This window comes from Stenella coeruleoalba (genome assembly GCF_951394435.1).
Source record: "Stenella coeruleoalba genome assembly, chromosome: 3".
Taxonomy (NCBI): Eukaryota; Metazoa; Chordata; class Mammalia; order Artiodactyla; family Delphinidae; genus Stenella; species Stenella coeruleoalba.
In genome coordinates this window covers 48,432,909-48,452,034 of record NC_137148.1, presented here as the reverse complement: position 1 = coordinate 48,452,034, position 19,126 = coordinate 48,432,909, and the positions used below count along the sequence as shown (strand labels likewise).

General features: G+C 39.4%; 1 long non-coding RNA gene across 1 annotated transcript in view; it reads right to left on the bottom strand.

Moving 5' to 3' along the window:
• LOC307185017 overlaps positions 1-19,126 on the bottom strand; it is a 220,320-nt gene that overhangs the window by 26,857 nt on the left and 174,337 nt on the right. Inside the window, exon 2 of the long non-coding RNA XR_013827845.1 lies at positions 18,298-18,392. This is a non-coding gene — a long non-coding RNA (uncharacterized lncRNA). The remainder of the gene's footprint in view (positions 1-18,297; positions 18,393-19,126) is intronic.

Below are 19,126 nucleotides of genomic sequence, written 5' to 3'. Positions count from 1 at the left end.
CAATTCAGTTATTCCTGCTAACGTTAATGTTAACAATTTCTGCTAAGAGCATTAGCAGAAATATCTTAGGGATAACAGAGTGAGCTGTTTCCTTCATACCTCAGTTTTCATGTTTTGTGACAAATATTGGCTAGTCATTCACCATACCCATTTTCCTTTCTTCCCAGACACAATGCTAGACCACATTTCTCAGCTTCCTGTACTATCCGGGGTGGCTATGTGATGGCATACGGAACATAAACAGCAGTGATGCACAGCTCTGCCAAGCCTAGACCACGAAACCTCCTGCATGATCCTTCATTCTTTCTCTTACCATAGGCTGACTCCATGCAGAGGATGGGAGGCCCTAGAGGATGGAAGATCAATTAGGTGAAAGGATTGTGGGTCCTCAAGTTACCTCATAGAAGGCCACCTACCAAATATCTGCATTCAACCATTGTGAGCAAGAAATAAATTTCCATTGTGTGAAAAAATAAATAAGTCATCAGGATAATGTAAAGTGAGTGTAGGGAAAAATAGGATGGAGTAAAGAATGAGCCCAGTACACACACATACACACACACACACACACACACACACACATATGTACACACACGTCTCAAGGTCCTGGGTGGATGCTTGTTAGAAATGCATCACAACCTTATGATCTAGGCTGTCTAGTAGCCAAATCAAAAAGAGAAACAGGATCAGTGACATGATTCACAGAGACCACGAGAATTTAAAAAAAAAAAAAGTGAAGAAAAAAGAATCACTCAGAAGTGTGACTACTTCCAATAATGAAACTAAATAGAATTTGTCCCAGTGAGTCCTCATAAAAGGCACTGCATGAGGTAATAAACAATGTCCTCAATAACATCCAAGCAGCCAGAAGAACCACAAGCTTTATAACTCTGTTTCTTATAATGTCCTTCAAGGAAGGATAACAGAAGGGATAAAATGCCATGGTCAAATCCAGTAAAATCTATTCCATGGGGAAAGCACAAAATTTAGTGGTGGAGTTCGTTCTCTGCTAGGTCTGGTTGTACCTAATAGTAAATGTGAGAGCATCTAGAGGTATTACTAAGTGTGGAGCTCTTAGACAGTCCCTCCTCAGCCAGTAGTAGGCATTTAATAAATACATTTTTTACTAACCGATTCTCTGGCAGTTATGTATATAGCTTTAAGGGTGGAAAAGGGAAAATAGGAGAAGGAGGCCCAAATATCCTGGTGCTACTGCCCTATGACCCCGCATTACCTACCAAACCTTATCTGGCTGCTTGTGGTGGCCAGGATGTTTCACCGTCTCATGTATTTTGCTGTATTTTCTCCTAGTGTATTTTTCTGGAGTGGTATAATTAAGAACACTGACTAGAGAATAAGAAAGGAAGAATAATAAAGTATAAGAACAACTGTAAAAAGTCATTATGATATGCTTTCAAAGCCAATAATCACCACTCTTGCTTAAAGTGTAAATCACTATTAGTATTCAATTTGAACTACAACTGGGTGCTTGTTATTTAACACAGAATGCTTTTAAGAAAGACCTAACATCTGCCCACAACTGGATTCCTTTCCAAGCATTTCTGGGAGGAGGAGGAAAGGGATGTCAGGAGGGTAATTTAATGCTTATAGTTAAAACCTTGAAAAGGACCCATTGTAAGGGAAGCTGAAGGGGATGAATTAATAAACACGGAAAATAACTTCTGGTTGGCCTTGTACAGCAAACCCGGAGAGCTGTCTTTAAAGTGAGAGCTTCAAGATTGGCCTTCTGTGAAATAAAAAGGTCACATACCACATTGGGAAATCAAGCCTCTTGAAGAACAGGCATAATTTGAGAGTAGTTGGCTTGAGGAAGTGAGGATGGAAGGAATATGGAAACAGAGGAGAGCTCTGGGCCCAGAGACCTAGGAGACTGATTTAGGAACTGTGGTCAGTGCATATTGCTGGTCATTTTAGTGAACATTAAAGGAAACTAGAGGAAAACTGATCTTTGGTGGGTGGTGGAGGTTTCTACAACAGGGGAAAATGGTACTGTGACAGTAGTTTAGTAAGTCTTTGGATAAGGGGTGTGGCAGAGGGAAGATATTTGGAATTAAATGCATTTAAAATATGAGTTGCACACCATGTGTAGTGATAGTCATTTAGATTCCCCTAGAGTGAGGCAAACTAGCTGTGAATCTGACAACAAGATGGATAAATTATTATCCTGACAACTCAAAATCTGGCAAGAGCTGGAGAACTATTCCAGCGGTAATGACAGAAACAGGTCAGGCTCGGAATGAGCCAGAGCTAAGTAACAAATATTTCTAGTATTTTATGCAAAACACTGTTCAACCATTTTTCTTGCAGTTCAGTGAAGCTTAGAAACAATAAAAACAGTATTTACATGACTTTGGAGGAATTCAGGAAAGCCGTGAGGAAGCCTGAAATCTGGAGAATCAATGGGTGAAGATGGATTTATGTTAGAATTATTTTAAGTGCTGCTGTAACCTCAGACCTCAGGTTCTGCCTTCAGAGTGACAAAAACCTAATAACCTTTCCCAGCCTTGGAAATATTTCTTCTCCTCCAATCTCCAAGGTGATTTCTTCTGCTTCAATCTCCTAAACTACTCTGAACCACTCCTAAGACAATACTATAGATACAGCAGACACACTTGGTTGCCTACTCAACAGTCATTTCACCTTTTTTCCTTGTAAACAAAACCACAAATTTCTTAAGTCATCCTCTTCTACCCGACCATGTGTTCACTAGACAAGTCACGGCACTCCCTTTCCTCTTTTCAGGCCTTCCTTGGGAATAAACATGTGACATCATTCTATGCACCAAGATGTGGGGAGGAATCTATTGGAGGGGGGGTGGATTTTAGGAAAGGTTTCCTAGCTTTGCAAAGGAGATTCATGGGGGAAAATAGTCATTCTTCTGCTCAATGTTGTCATGGGTGTGTGTGCTTGGAACTGGGACAGCAATCAAGCAACCGTAAAGGGTACTAGTCAAGGAAAAGTCAACTGAGTAATGACAGCAGCACAGAAAGATGAAAAGAATTAACATCCTTGACGTCATTAGGACCACCGAATAAGCCAAGCTGGAGCTCCCCACCTTAGGACTTATAAACATTCTCATTGTTTAAGAAATTTTGACTTGAATATTCTAGTTTTATGTTACTCGCAGCTGAAAGTATGATAACTGGTAAAATGAATACATGTGTATTTACACTCCTTATTAGATACCATAGTAAACATCTTTGCTATTATTACCCAGAATGCCTGCTATATACCAGATGTCAATGAATGCTGGTTCCCTAAAGAGGTAAATGTGTGGATAGATAGATAGATATGCCACATCCTAAAACTAGCTGCATTCCCCAACTTGCTGAATTGCATAACTATCCATCCAGGTGCATAGCCAAAAACCTATTCTAGGTATTTCCTTATTCCCCTCTCTCTACAGCAGCCAATCCATTGCCAAGGTCTGTTCATTTTGCCTTCTAGATTCTTCTCAAACTACGATTTCAAACTACTATCATGTCTTAATTGGCCCAGTGCAGTAGACTCCTAATAACTAGCTTCCTGAAATTTCTCAAATCTGTTCTCCACGCTGCAGCCAAAGGGAATCTTTTCAAAATGCTAAATCCCCCACCTCTCCCACCTCCATCCTTAATTAAAGGATAAAGAACAAAATTCTAAAATTCATAAGATGCCCACAAGGCCTCTGTGGCCTTGTGCCATCTACTCTTTTTTTTCAGAGCATCAATTTTTCTTTTCTAAGTTATTTTATTTATTTTTGGCTGCGTTGGGTCTTCATTGCTGCACACATGGGCTTTTCTCTAGTTGCAGCAAGCAGGGGCTACTCTTCACTGCGGTGCGTGGGCTTCTCATTGCGGTGGCTTCTTTTGTTGCGGAGCACGGGCTCTAGGAGCATGGGCTTCAGTAGTTGTGGCACGTGGGCTCAGTAGTTGTGGCACATGGGCTTAGGTGCTCCGCGGCACGTGCGATCTTCCTGGATCAGGGCTCGAATCCGTGTCCCCTGCATTGGCAGGCGGATTCTTAACCATGGCTTCACCAGGGAAGTCCCTGTGCCATCTACTCTTTTAGGCTACCTCTTGCCCTTGACACTCTAGCCAGACAGGCCTTCCATTGACTCCTTGGCATGCCTTGCTTTGAACAGGCTGTTCTATCTTGTCTGGCAGGCTCTCCCCACTGGCACCCCTAACAATCACATGCCCTGTGTGTTCCATCCACCACTTTTCAGTCAGTCTTGTTTTTCCCAGGGAAGCCTTCTCTCTAGTCCCTGAATAGGTGTCTCTCGTTATTGTACACTTGGCCAACAACATATAACTCTCAGTCATAGCCAAGAGGACCATCTGAACTGGGACACTTCTGAGAGTGAATGGTGGTACTATTAATAATTACACTGGGACAATAGGTATGAATAGAGATTCTTCTGGGCTAGCAGAACATCTGGTCACCCTATTCTTTGTACTTACTCTTTGCTTATTAGTATTTTTATTTAAAGTCTGCCTCCCCCAGGTGTCTGCATGGGGAGGAGCCATGTCCTTCTTTTTTGCTCATTATCACATTCTCCATACCTAGCACAGTGCCAGATTCAATAACAGACATTCAATAAATATTTGTTAGAGGAACGTTGGAAAGAATGAATATGATAACTCAGTTTTCATTGTCCTTTTCTACTATTTTTTATTATTCTCCCTAGACCAGTGTTGAGATAATGTTATGCTATATTCTTGCTTCTTATTTTTAAATATCTGATCATTTTGCACAGCACTGCTTTATTGCTGACCTATTCATTTAGTCAACAAGTATCTACTGAACATCTAATATGTGCTGAGCATGAACTAGACATTAGGGATACAACAGCAAACAAGACACAGTTTCTGCCTTCAAGGACTTCACAGTCCCACAAGGGTGATACTTGAAATCCACTAGGACTCTAGGTCAGTTTTTACCAAATTAATGTCTAGCCAATCTGGGCCTTGTTATGAAAGAGGTAGTTTGAATTTTTTCATTTCCTTCTCAGTTACATCATTTTTTCCACTTTAGTTCCAAGGCCAGTGCCCTCATAATTTCCATTACTTACTAAAACTTAGCTCCAGGACACATTAAGCTACCTAGGGATAATTTCAGATTCTGGCAATATGTTAAAAATCATATTCATACATATCAACTGGCAAGAAATAAGTGGAAATCTCAAGGTACCTGAAATTAGGAGCTATAAGCTTAGGATATGATTCTGAAGTTTCCCCATGGGTGGTTACCAAATTCAGTAATAGCTAGTAGTTTGGGTTTTAACACACAATCAGGCCAGGATATGAGGCTGTGGGTCCTGTGAGACACTGAATGAAAACTAACCCTTTTCATGAAGCTGGGATGCTCAAAGGTATGTAGCCTCCATAATGAGGGGCCTAGGAAAAAAGATCCATTCACCTTAACAGGGAGTTGATGAAGTTTGCTGTTCTGGGTTAAGGAAAAAGAAAAAAATTATTCCCAGAAAAATAAAAATCCTAGGCCTCTGCCTTATGCTGTATTGAAGTTAGAATGTACACTTCTGTCATGATTTGGAAACTGTCAGGATTAGAAATTTACATAAAAATTAGTCCTGGGACAGCGATATCCCTGGAGTACTTGGCAGAAGTGAACAGGAAATCTCTGGAGTGACACTTCCACAGCTTAGGCCACACAGGATTTTCATAGGAAAGTTTCAATGAAGATAAGTTTATAATTCAAGATGTAGATATAAAAACAGAAGGATAGGTACCCAGTAACCTACGATAATAGAATTATTATCTGAAAAAGATAATGTCTTGAATAGAATCTCCTGGAAACAGATTCTGAGGTGATTTGCACACAGGAGGTTTTTCTGGAGAATACTGAGGAACACCTTTGAAGGAGTGAAGAAAGGATTATGCAGAAGGAGATACAACGATACAGTTGCAACAGAAGCCTCAGCTATCCCAAAGGATCTCTGGAGTTGGGATGGCCCTTAAGAATATCCCAAATTGAAACAATAAGACTGGGCCTTTATATCTCAATGGCAACCAATCATTGGCTGCAAGTTGCCCCTGAAAGTGGTTATGAACTTGGGAAAGATAGCTCTCTTTGGCCAAAGGCAAATCCCAGAGAAACCCAAAAGTGAGCCATCAGCAACCACTGCACCCAGCAACAAAGAAATAAAGGCCTCAGTCTTGAAGTCAGGGATGGGGGCGGGGGGACTCTGAGCAGCGCAAATCAGGATCCACTACAGTCCACCCTTGGGATGTTCAGGTCCATTTACATTTTGTATTAAGTTTGTCCCATCTGGGGAAAGCATCTTCAAGGTTTCTGATTGGTGTCATTTCCTGAGAAATCATCTTCTTTTTTTTTTTTTCCCCCTCTTTGGCCATGCCATGCAGCATGTGGGATCTTAGTTCCCCAACCAGGGATCGCACCTGCACCCCCTGCATTGGAAGCCCAGAGTCTTAACCACTGGACCATCAGGGAAGTTCCTTCTAAGGAATCTTATATAGGGAAAGTTAGTGGAAAAACTTAGCAATCCCTGCTGCTGCAACTAGTTTTAAGAGCACAATCAGTTTTCATCATCTCCTTTCCTCACTACCCATTCTAGATTCTCCTCACCCTTGGCTACTACCTCTCATGATCTTAGCAATTTAACCGGTAGAAACTCTGAGGGTCTAAGCTTCTGATCACCATGGCCTTCTGAGGTCATGTCTATCCATTGTGTACTTATCCACTGACCATCCACATTGGGCAACAGAACATCAAGAGATGCCCCAATTGTTCACTGAGTGTGAAACATATTCTTCCCTTTTTTCTTATGTAACAGCTGCTGTACCTCCTCCTGCTAATCAATGTAAATTAACCCTGTATGGAGGGTGTGTACTTCCTTTGCCTACTGTCCTCTTGACATGAGAAACCTAAGTGGCTCAATGATACCCATAGTATAAAATAAAATAGGACTCTTACTATATCCCCTGGTGAAAGCAGTCACCCTCTGGGAATCAGTACTTCTACCACAGAGCCTAAAGTTTTAAGGACAGGAAAAACAAATCCAAAAGTGGGTAATTGTGAATTATAGTAACATAAAGAGACAGAAAGTAGGAAAGAGTAGTTAAGAAACATGGTAGGTAGAAATGTGAAGGTTCAATACATATATAATATGAATAAATATAACATGAACCCTTCATATAAGAATATAGGTTGGGAAACAAGCAAAGTAAAAGTATGGCTGGTTGAAAGCAGAAAATAACATGGTGAAAAATAAAAACGAATGTGTATAATTACAATAAATATAAATGGATTAAACTCAACAATTAAAAGGCAAAGATGCTCAGACTGGATTTTAAAATCAGTTGCATTAAAGAGACAGACACCTAAACATACTAGCACAGACAGACAGAAAGTTAAGCAATGAGAAAAGATTTATTAGACAAATTCTTATCAAGAGTAAGCCACTGTGGCTATATTGTATCAAAAAATTAGTCTTGGGCTTCCCTGGTGGCACAGTGGTTGAGAGTCTGCCTGCTGATACAGGGGACGTGGGTTCGTGCCCCGGTCCGGGAGGATCCCACATGCCACGGAGCGGCTGGGCCCGTAAGCCGTGGCCGCTGAGCCTGTGTGTCCGGAGTCTGTGCTCCGCAATGGGAGAGGCCGCAGCAGTGAGAGGCCCACGTACCACAAAAAAAAAAAAAAAAAAAAAAATTCGTCTTTAAGGCAAAACATATTTTTTATGGATAAAGAGTGTCATTATTTTAAAAATTACCAGGAAGATGTATGGTTCTGACTCTTTATGCACTTAAAAGCATAGACTCAAACTATATAAAGAAATTCAGGGTTTGGTGGTAGCCTACCTAAAATGCTACACCTCCTGGGAGTTTTGCATTTTCACAAGGCTTAGTATCTCAAGAAAAAAGAGATCAAATTTAAGAAAGTATTACTGGATTAATTTAATCTTAACTGTTGAGAAGCAAGGTTAATTTATAAATACACTCTGGAAAGTTTTTAAACAGATCCTTTTTATCTTAAGTTTATTTGCCAAGTACAGCTGTGTTTATGAAGTTGAATTTTTACTTACTGATTCTAGGAAGTAAATTGAGTAAATGAATTGTGGAATTGAGCTAAACTTTCATAAAGAAATATAAAACCTGAGCGAATTGTCAAAGATTCATTCATCAAGGTAGACTTTCCAGGTGAGTTTCTTATGAAACAGACAGTTTTTGAGAAGTCTGGACTGGCTGACAGCTCTGAAACAGAGACAAATTCTGGAAATAGATAGGAATGATTATTATTTTTTTTAGAGTTAAGGTATCTTCTATTTTATTTTTTTAAATTGAAGTATAGTTGATTTACAATGTTGTGGTAGTTTCAGGTGTACAGCAAAGGGATTCAGAGAGATATATATATATAATATATATTATTAATATAACATTATATATTATATAGTATAATATATATTAATATAATAATATATATAATATATATAAATACATATATATGTATATATATATGTGTGTATATATATATATTCCTTTTCAGATTCTTTTCCATTATAGTTTATTATAAGATTGAATATAGTTCCCTGTGCTATACATAGGTCCTTGTTGGTTATCTACTTTATATACACTAGTGTGTATGTGTTAATCCCAAACTCCTAATTTCTCTCTCCCTCTCCTGCTTCCCCCTTTGGTAACCACAAGTTTGTTTTCTATGTCTGTGAATCTACTTCCATTTTGTAAATAAGTTCACTTGTATCATTTTTTTAGATTCCACATATAAGTGATGTCATATCATGTCTTTGTCTGTCTGCCTTACTTCACTTAGTATGATAATCTCTAGGTCAATCCATCTGTCCTAAAAAGGAATAAATTAGTCAGGGGTTAAATCAGGCACGATTTTGTAACTGGTAATATTGTGATAGGATGAGGAGGTGGAGAGAGGAGGGAAGGAAGAAGGAGGAGAGAGAGGGAACACAAGCACAAAGGTTTTTGCATGGGGAGTACATCTTGGGAAGGGAGATGAAAGATATGTCCTTGATGGCCTCACTAAAGGGGAGATCTGGCTGCTAAATTTGACCTTGCTCCCAAGTAACTGATGAAATGTAACATTAATATCAGAATAATGGTAATGAGCTACAGATGCAGAATCTCTGCCTGTGGAGATTGAAACAAAATAGACTTTAAGGCAAACAGCATTATTCAGGCTAAAAAGACTCATTACATAACTTTCTCTTAGGAAAGGTGGGGTTATTTGATTGTGGTGAGCTCAGTTCTTCCACGTCTGAAGAGAAGAAAAATTCAGTGGTAAAAAAAAAAAGTGTTTGAAGCTAAATTTGGTGGTAATGTCTGAGCCTCAAGTCTCCTTGATCTTGTCATCCTAAAGAGTCGAATCTCACTAGTAACTCAAAATCAGGTTCAATGTCCAGTTCATTATTAGGCTCTGTCTTAGTTATACTTTTGGTGCTCTTTCTCTGACACTTGAAAATGCCAAATATTGTCCTAGTTGTTGTGTTAGAATAAATTACCTTCTTCATTTCTGCTTTCTTTGTAGTCTTTCTTGAGAATGTTCCTTTGAAGAAATTGTGTTTTTATCTGCAGTGATCTGACTAGACATTTTGCAGTTAAGGCATCTCATTTCTGATCTATAGTTTGTTTTGTTCAATGGGATTTCAGTCATGCATCTTTCAAAAGCTCTGTCTCTGGAATTTTGGTTTACCCTTGTGAATGTTCTCACTGACTTTGGAAGCAATTCCTTATTGTTGTTGGGCTTTTTTTCTGTTTGGCAGCAGCCTTTCTACTGGTGTTTACCTTTTATTGATTTATGGTAGTAGGTGACCAGCCCCTTTTTTTGTCACTTACAGGTTGACCTCCGTAGCTGAGGTTTTTCTAAAACTGGCACACAAGGTATAAGCACAGATAACCTTGTAATTCAGAGGCTGCTTCCCCTGAGTTAAAAATCTACAACTTCAGGGTGCTGGAACTTGACACTAATGAAAATTTAAACATACAGCTTAGTGCTTGATGTCTCACACTAAAAGGCTGCCACAAATCTGGGTTTTTTGAAGCTGGATTTGTGACATCTCTCTTTTTAGACCAGTGGCCTTCAAATTCTGGTGTGCATCAGAATGATGCAGCTGGTAATAAGAAATACAGACTTCCAGGCCCTACCCCATGACATTGATTCACCATTGATTCAGTAGATCCAGGGGCAGGGCCCTGGGATCTCCATTTTAACAAGCTCTGTGGGTTATTCTAATGCAGATCATACTTTAACCTCCATAAAATAGTCGAGAAAGAGAAAAGTACCGCCCCCCGCTCTGACTTCCAGCTGGACCTTGGTTGTGCTGGAGACTGTCCTGGCACTGACACTAGGCCCTGGTGTTCTCCTGGTGAACAAAAACAATTTCAGAGAACTTCAACATCAGACAAGGCCACTGTGTGACCATGAGAGATCAAGACAAAAGCAAGACCACTCTGCAATCGTATCTGAACACAGACGAAAACAAGAACAATGTATGAACCACAAAATACCAAAGATTCCCCCCAAGAACAATGTATGAACCACAAAATACCAAAGATTCCCCCCAAGAACAATGTCCAAACCACAAAATACCAAAGATCCCCCCCCTCTTCCAGCTAATACGAGTGACTCATGCTACTTTTCCAGTTACAGCTTATCTTCAGTTTATTCTGGCCTCCTTATCAATAGTTCTTGGTGATTGTGGTATCTCCCCTACCAAGTTAGTATTAGTATTCTTATTGTTTATTTATTGAGATACACAATCATAGAATTACCCCTGCTTCCTCACAGCACCCAATTCAGAGCAAAGCCCTGCTTCCTTAACCCCTCCCCAACACAAACCCACATCCTATAAGTCCTTTCTAACATTCTCTTGCTGAAACACACCCCCACCATCGTTCCCCACAGTGTGATTTTTCCTTTGCTACAACAAGTACTAAACCCAACTTGTTCAACTACAAGTGTGTTCCTGGTGGGCTCTGGCTGGAGGATGTTGACAAGGCTCACCAGCTGGACTGATGCTTTCCATTCTTCCTCTGTGGCCAAGGTGTGCTGGCCACTCATGGCTAAGCCACTGAGGCATTTATACTCCTGGGCATGTGTGCTCCCTGCTGAGGGGATGTATGGGTATATACTGTATCAGTCATGATCCACACAGGACAGTGCATGTGAGGAGGGTAACTGAGGAGAGCTCAGTGAATTTGCAGAGGCACGGTCAATAAAGGATAATGAAGCACCAGGGACAGCACCAGCTAGGAGCTCGTACTGTCCCTAAGCCTGAAGGAGCAACAGCAAGGAGAGGTTACCAGAGACTGAGAGAGCCACAGAGGAGGCCCAGCAGGAGCGGTTGCCTTTGGAAGAGGAAGGCAGCCACTGCTGACCAACTGGAAAACAGGGCAGGAACTGGGGGGACAGATCCCCTGACTTCACTCCTCCCCCTCATTTTGGTCTGCCCAGTGTCTCTGTAGAAGACAAATAAAGCCAGAGGCAAGAAAGCTCAAGATGAAGTCCATGTGGTCAGCCTCTAGAGACCAGAGCAGGGCAGAACTGGAGGGGCAAAGGCAAAAGCAGCAGCACAGTTACAGAAGTCTATTTTGTTTATTTACAAACCTATTCCTATCACCCATGCTACAGATATGTGATGTTATCAAATGTTGTATAAACGAACACCACCTAACTACAGAAGCAAAGATTCTATTCTTGATCCTATGAAACTAAGTTGAATGCTTTTTAATTGAAGAATAGTTGATTTACAATATTATATTAGTTTCAGGTATACAACATAGTGATTCGATATTTTTACAGATTACACTCCATTTAAAGTCGTTACAAAATAATGGCTATACTCCCTGTGCTGTACAATATATTCTCGTTGCATACCTATTTTATACGCAGTAGTTTGTTTCTCTTAATCCCAGACCCCTATCTTGCCCCTCCCCCTTCCCTCTCCCCACTGCTAACTAGTTTGTTGTCTATATCTATGAGTCTGTTTCTGTTTTGTTATCAATATTCATTTGTTTTATTTTTTAGATTCCACATATAAGTGATAACATATAGTATTTTTTTTTCTCTGTGACTTATTTCACTCAGCATAATATCCTCTAGGCCCATCCATGTTGTTGCAAATGGCAGAATTTCATCCTTTTTAATGGATGAGTAATATTGTATGTATATACCACATCTTTATTCATTTATCTGTTGATGGACACTTAAGTTGCTTCCATACTGTCCATTGTAAGTAAAGCTGCTATGAACACTGGGGTGCTGTGTCTTCTCGAATTAGTGTTTTTGTTTTCTTTGGATATATATGTAGCAGTAGAATAGCTGGATCATATGATAGTTCTATTTTTAGTTTTTTGAGGAACCTCTATACTGTTTTCTATAGTGGCTGCACAAATTTTAATCCCACAAAGAGTGTACTAGGGTTCCCTTTTCTCCGCATCCTTGCCAACATTTGTTATTTGTTGACTTTTTGATGATAACCATTTGACAGGTGTGAGGTGCTATCTTGTTGTGGTTTTGATTTGCATTTCTTTGATGATTAGTGATGTCAAGCACTTTTTCATGTGCCTGTTGACCATCTGTATATCTTACTTGGAAAATGTCTATTCAGGTCTTCTGCCACTTTTTAATCGGATTGTTTGCTTTTTTTGCTATTGAGTTCTATGAGCTGTTGATATAGTTTGGATATTAACCTGTTATTGGTCATATCATTTGCAATTATTTTCTCCCATTCAGTAGGCTGTCTTTTCATTTTGTCAGCTGTTTCCTTTGCTCTGCAAAAGCTTTTAAGTTTAACTAGGTCCTATTTATTTATCATTGCTTTTGTTTCTTTTGCCTTCGGAGACAGATCCAAAAAAATATTGTTACAATTTATGTCACAGTGTTCTGCCTAATGTTGTCTTCTTGAAGTTTTATGGGGTTTTTTTTGTTTTTTTTTTTTGCTGTACGCGGGCCTCTCACTGTTGTGGTCTCTCCCATTGTGGAGCACAGGCTCCAGACGCGCAGGCTCAGCAGCCATGGCTCACGGGTCCAGCCGCTCCGCGGCATATAGGATCTTCCCGGACCAGGGCACGAACCCGCATCCCCTGCATGGCAGGCAGACTCTCAACCACTGCGCCACCAAGGAAGCCCAGTTTTACGGTTTTATATCTTACATTTAGGTCTTTAATCCATTTTGAGTTTATTTTTGCATATGGTGTGAGGGAATGTTCAAATCTCATTCTTTTACATGTAGCTGTCCAGTTTTCCCAGCACCACTTAATGAAGAGACTGTCTTTTCTCCATTGTATATTCTTGCCTCCTTTATCGCAGATTAATTGACCATAAGTGCGTGAGTTTATATCTGGGCCCTCTATTCTGTTGCACTGATCTATCTATGTGTCTGTTTTTGTGCCAGTACCATACTGTTTTGATTACTGCAGCTAAGCTGAATGCTTTGAAAAGACTGAATAACAACAATAGCAAGAAGACACAAATGTCTGTGCTTACTATGTACCAAGTACTATTCTAAGTGCTTCATGTGTATTAGTCCCCAATTGCTGTTATAACAAATTATCATAAATTTAGTGGCTTAAAAGAACATAAATGTATTCCCTTATTGTTCTGGACCTCAAAATTCCAAGATGAGTCTTACAGGACTAAAATCAAGGTACCTGCAGGGCTGCATTCTTTCTGGAGGCTCTAGGAGAGAATCCATTGCTTGTCTCTTCCAGCTTCTAGAGGCTGCCCACATTCCTCGGCTGCGTCCCCCTCCCAGAAATCACATCACTCCAACCTCTGCTTCCGTCATCACATCTCCTCCTTTGACTCTGACTTTCCTGCTTCCCTCTTCCACTTTGAGGATCCCTCTTTCCTGTATAAGGATCCACCTGAAAAATTCCTTATAATCTCCCATCTCAAAATATTAACTTAATCATATCTGCCAAGTCTCTTGTGCCTGGTAAGGCAACATACTCACAAGTTCCAGGAAGTAGGATATGTATTTCCTACAAACAAGGACATTCTCCTATATAACCATAATATAACCATCAAAATCAGAAAACTCACAATGGTACATTACTACCATCTAATCCTCAAACCCCATTCAAGTTTTGGCAGTTGTCTGGATGACATCCTTTATAGTAAAAGAATCTACTTCTGAACCATAGATTGCAATTAACTGTCATGTGTCTTCAGTTTCCTTCAGTCTGGAATAGGTCTTTGATCTCTTCTTGACTTTCATGACCTTTTTGAAGATTACAGGTCAGTTATTTTGTAGAATGTTCCCCCATATGAATTTATCCAATATTTCCTCATTTTTTATTCAGGAATATAATACAAGTGATGAAGTGATGCTTTCAATGCATCTTATCAGATATTGTACAGTTTTTATTTGAACGACTACTGATGATATTCACTTGGATTACCTGATTAAGGTGGAATCTGAAAGACTGTAAAGCTATTCTTTTTCTCCTTCATTGTTTCTAAGTATTTTGTGAGGATGATGTGACTATGTAACTTTCAAACTATGTAAGTACCCTGTTCACTTGTGGTTACCAAAGGGGAGGGGATGGGGGAGGGATGAATTGGGAGTTTGGGATTAGCAGATGCAAACTATTATATATAGAATGGATAAACAACAAGGTCCTACTGTATAGCACAGGGAAGTATATTCAATATCCTGTGATAAACCATAATGGAAAAGAATATGAAATAGAATATATATGTAAAAACCTTGTTCCTCATCCAACTTTCAATTCATTCATTCTTTCTTTACATTCGTAAGGACTCATAATATCCTATTTTATTCATGGATTATAATCTATTAATATAATTACTTTAAATTGCCATCAATTTTTCCAGTAGCATCACCCTCAAACTAGCTTGATAGAGCCCCATCGTTCATTGAGTGCTTCCTTGTTTTAGGCACAAGATATTTGGGGCTTAGCTTGTACTTTCCTGCCCCAACACTGTGATCAGCCATTTTTCCAAGGAGTCCTGAATCCTTTCAGTGGAGAATGGTATTAGACCTGGGAACCAGGTATATTCATCACTACTGGTCCTTACAGTTGACAGAGCTAAGGAATATATATTACATTTATAGTCATTTCTACATCTGTTTATATTGAAAACCATGAGCCACACTGAAGTCTCCAATTCCAAACCAACATCGCAAGGTTCCCTGCAGTTTTCTCCCTTTCCATGTTGAGTTGCAGGAGGGGTGGAGGTTATTATTTTGCCTTCCACATACAGTAACCCATTTAATTCTTACAACAACCTCACGATTTAGGGAAAATATTGCCAACCAGATGCCTCTTCATACCAAACATTATAGTGTGTATTTCAAATGGTTCAGGAAAAAAGTTCTTTGCACTCACAACTTCACTGTTAAGTTTGTGATTGTTTCAAAAAAAATTTTTTTTAAGTTTACACTAAAAAAAAATCCTCTGTGGATCAACAGACTATGAGATACAATAGTGTGCATAGTATTCCTGGTAATCTGAGTGAGATAAAGGCATTAATACATTTTCCAAATTGGGGGAGAGGAGAAGAAAAAGAGAAAAAGAAAGGTGGGATTTTAATCTCAGAAGGTGCCTCATATCTAACAAACTGGTCTGGTGGCTCAGAGTTGCAATCTCCAGCATGTCACTTCATGCATCCTTCCCATATGGCCAGCTGACAGCCATCCAAGCCTGAGGTCCACTCAAGAGCTGGAGGATCCTGATTAGCTAATCAGCCATCTTGGCTGGGACACAGCCCATCAATGTGGCAGAATGTATTAGCCTGAAACTAACCATTGGGTGAATTTCTTAATGCTTATTCAGCTTCCTCAATGAGAGAAAAACAGAATAAAATGCCACAACTCACTGAGATCTCTGGTCCAAGTTCCTGACTTTATAGACAGAGAAACTTAAACACAAAGTAGTTAAAGATTCAGGCAAGGTTTCACAGCTACTGAGTGTCAGGACTCAGTTACACGCAGGCTGCCACATACATGGTCCATGGCATGCATCACTGACTTTGCTGCAGATAGCAATAGGCTTTATCGAGTGGCAGTAGAACACTTTATCCCAGGTGCTTAGGGCTAGGAGTTTTTGGTTAATTACTAAAGTCAATCAAAATGGGAAAAGTCACAAAAAGTGGTATGCAAATACCTTAAACATTTTGTCTGATGGAGAGTTTTCCTGTGTGACTCAGTCTCCTGATTAGAGTTCCACAGTTGTAAATCTGTCATGATTCATCATCTCTGATTTTCACTTTGTGTTTCTTTAAAGCGGAGTTAGAACTTAAAGATATTTTTCAAATAATCTGAGTGCAGAAACATTTTAATTTTTAGATTTTAATATTTTTTTCCTCTCACTCCTTTAGAGTTGTCTCATCCACATATAATTCAATAGCAATTTTACTAGATGTGTGAGTTGGGCAAATTTATTAACCTCTTTGTGCCTCAGTTGCCTTACTTGCAAAGTAAGACTATCCAGGCTCATATTGTCTTTTCTCTTCTGTAGCCCTGGAATCATCCATTTTTCCAAGGAGTCCTGGCTCCGTTCAGTGAAGAATGGTATTAGAAACAAGATCTTGGCACTAGGTGTACTCCTCACTACTGGATAGCTGCTTTCCCTGGTCCTCACAGTGGACAGAGCCAAGGAACATATGTTACATATATATTTATTTCTGTATCTATTTATATATATTGAAAACCATCAGTCACACTGATATCTCCTATTCCAAACCAACACCACAAAATTTTTTTCTAGTTTTTTTCCTTTCCATAGTTATAACTCCTTTCTCCAACCATGAATAATCTGGCTCTCATTATCCTTAATGTATTTACTTATTTGATCAATAGCCCTGTATGTAACCAATATACTATTTCTACTAACATTCTCTCCTGTGTGGGGTCTGTCACTCTATGCTCAGTCACCTCTCTGGATAGATAACCTGTAACTCTAAGTGGACCCTGATACCCCCATGCCGGGCTACCTCACACAGGGATGCCCACTTTATTGTGCTTAGACTCTGACTCACTGTGCTACGTTGTCCCACCCTCCATGGATGCCCTCCTCATTCTATCTGGGCTCTAACTCCCCACGCTGGGCCAATTCCCTGTATGGCCACACTTGTTAACTTGCTCAAGGTCTTATACCCTATGTTAAGCTACCTTTCTACTCTATACCAGCTGCAGTCCCCTCAGGCTCTGACACCCACTCTGGGCCACTATGGCTTCCCCTTTTTTTGAGTGGATGCCAACCTTGCTCTGCACCACCTAAAAACTTTAGACCTTAATTGTTCAGGAAGAAAAGGGGAAGAGGCAGAGCCTTATTTTTAACATCTCTGACACAATGAAGACTGTCAACAGGGTAAAGAAAGATGGGACTGTTTGCATTCAACAAGGCAGTTTGGTGCTTCACATCTTGACCTATAAAAAATTATTTCTAGATTTATTTATCCCCAAAAGTGTGTTATTATTTAAAAAAAAAAACATACTGATTACTTCTTCACTGGGAACAACAGCAGCATTCACAACATTCAAATATTCAGCTGTTATTACCAAGATCTCTTATTGATAATACTGTCTTTTATTTCTTTTAAACTTCATCCCCTACTTAGCACAGAGGCCTTACCTGCCCCATCTCATAGTATTTAGCTCTTTATGTATTTCTGACAGATTCTTGAAGGCCCAGCACGCACTGGTATGATATAAACAGTGTGGGCTGAGAAGTCAGATAGACGGCATTCAAATCACTCTAATTTATCTATCCTTTAATTTTTTATAAGAATTGACGGTTATATATATGCATGTGTATATGGGTGTGTGTACACACACACACACATCTGCCACATAATAAAGCATTTTTAAAATGTCCATTCTTATCACATCTACCTCCTTGGCAAAGCCTCATGTTTGTGTCTCTCTCTTTGTTCCTTCTTTCTCCTTTGACACCTGGGACTATGAGAAGAACTTCAGGCATGTAAAAAGTAATCAATAACAACAGTTTTGCAAACCAGAAAATCGGTCAAATTTCTCATTGTAAACATATCACCTGTTTTTCTCAGAAGTTTCTGGTCCACTAAGCATTCCTGGGACTTCCCTGAAAGAATTCAGATCTTGACAGTTTCGGGACTCTCCTAAGGTCTTTAGCATTATCCCAGTGGTATAATATTATCATTACAGCCAATACAATATCATAGGAAAGAGAAGGCGGAAGCATCATTTCTGTAAATCTACCTCTTTCTGTGCTCAGTTTCCCAAGAATACATCCTGTCACCTACTCGTGAGAAAGTCTTGCTGGGTCCTAGCTTGCTTACCTCACTCTCTTTCAACTACTCATGGTTGAGCTGTGAGAATTCCCTGTTCCCTCCATGTTTCGAGGACCATTTCAAGAGAAGCAGAACTGGAAAATCTGTAAAAAAAAAAAAAAATCTATTAGTCCAGTCTGGCCCAGTTGGTTGGAAAAAAATCTATATTTGTTGCCATATAAAAATATTCTGTGCTACCCTGCATTATGTCCTTGTCTCTGAACCACACTTCTGTTGAAACTACTTTTTCCTCAGTTATTTTATTGTAATTTTATAGTGTAAAATCCTTCTTCTGATTACACTGGAGCCTTGTGCAGAGTGAAGTATAGTGTCTCTCTCCTGTGATGAGATGGAAATTGTTATCCTTGCCCCCATGACACCAGAGTAAAATGGGAAACTGCACTTGTGTAACCATCAGAGTACAGACCATATAAAAGAGGTACAGAGTTGTTTCCTTTTTAGAGGGTTTAATTAAAATCATTACTTAAAAATAAGCACTGCGACAACATCATGATTGTGCTATTTTCAAACTGTGGAACACCTATGAGAATTCAGAGTTCCATCAGAAAAGTGCCCCTTCTTGGTTTATATACGTACATTTATTGGCTTCAAAAATTTAAAGAAATCTTTTAATCTTCTGGCAATGGCTGTGCTGATTATTTTATAGTTGTCTAAAAATGAGAGGCATATCAAAATAATTTAATATTCTGTAATATTTTAGAGGGCCATTATAAGACATTCTCTTTTACTCAGTAAGAATTAAATAACCAAGTCTCTGTTTTTTATTGCTGATTTCTATGATTAAAGCAAGAACATATAAGCTAAGCTGATTGCAATA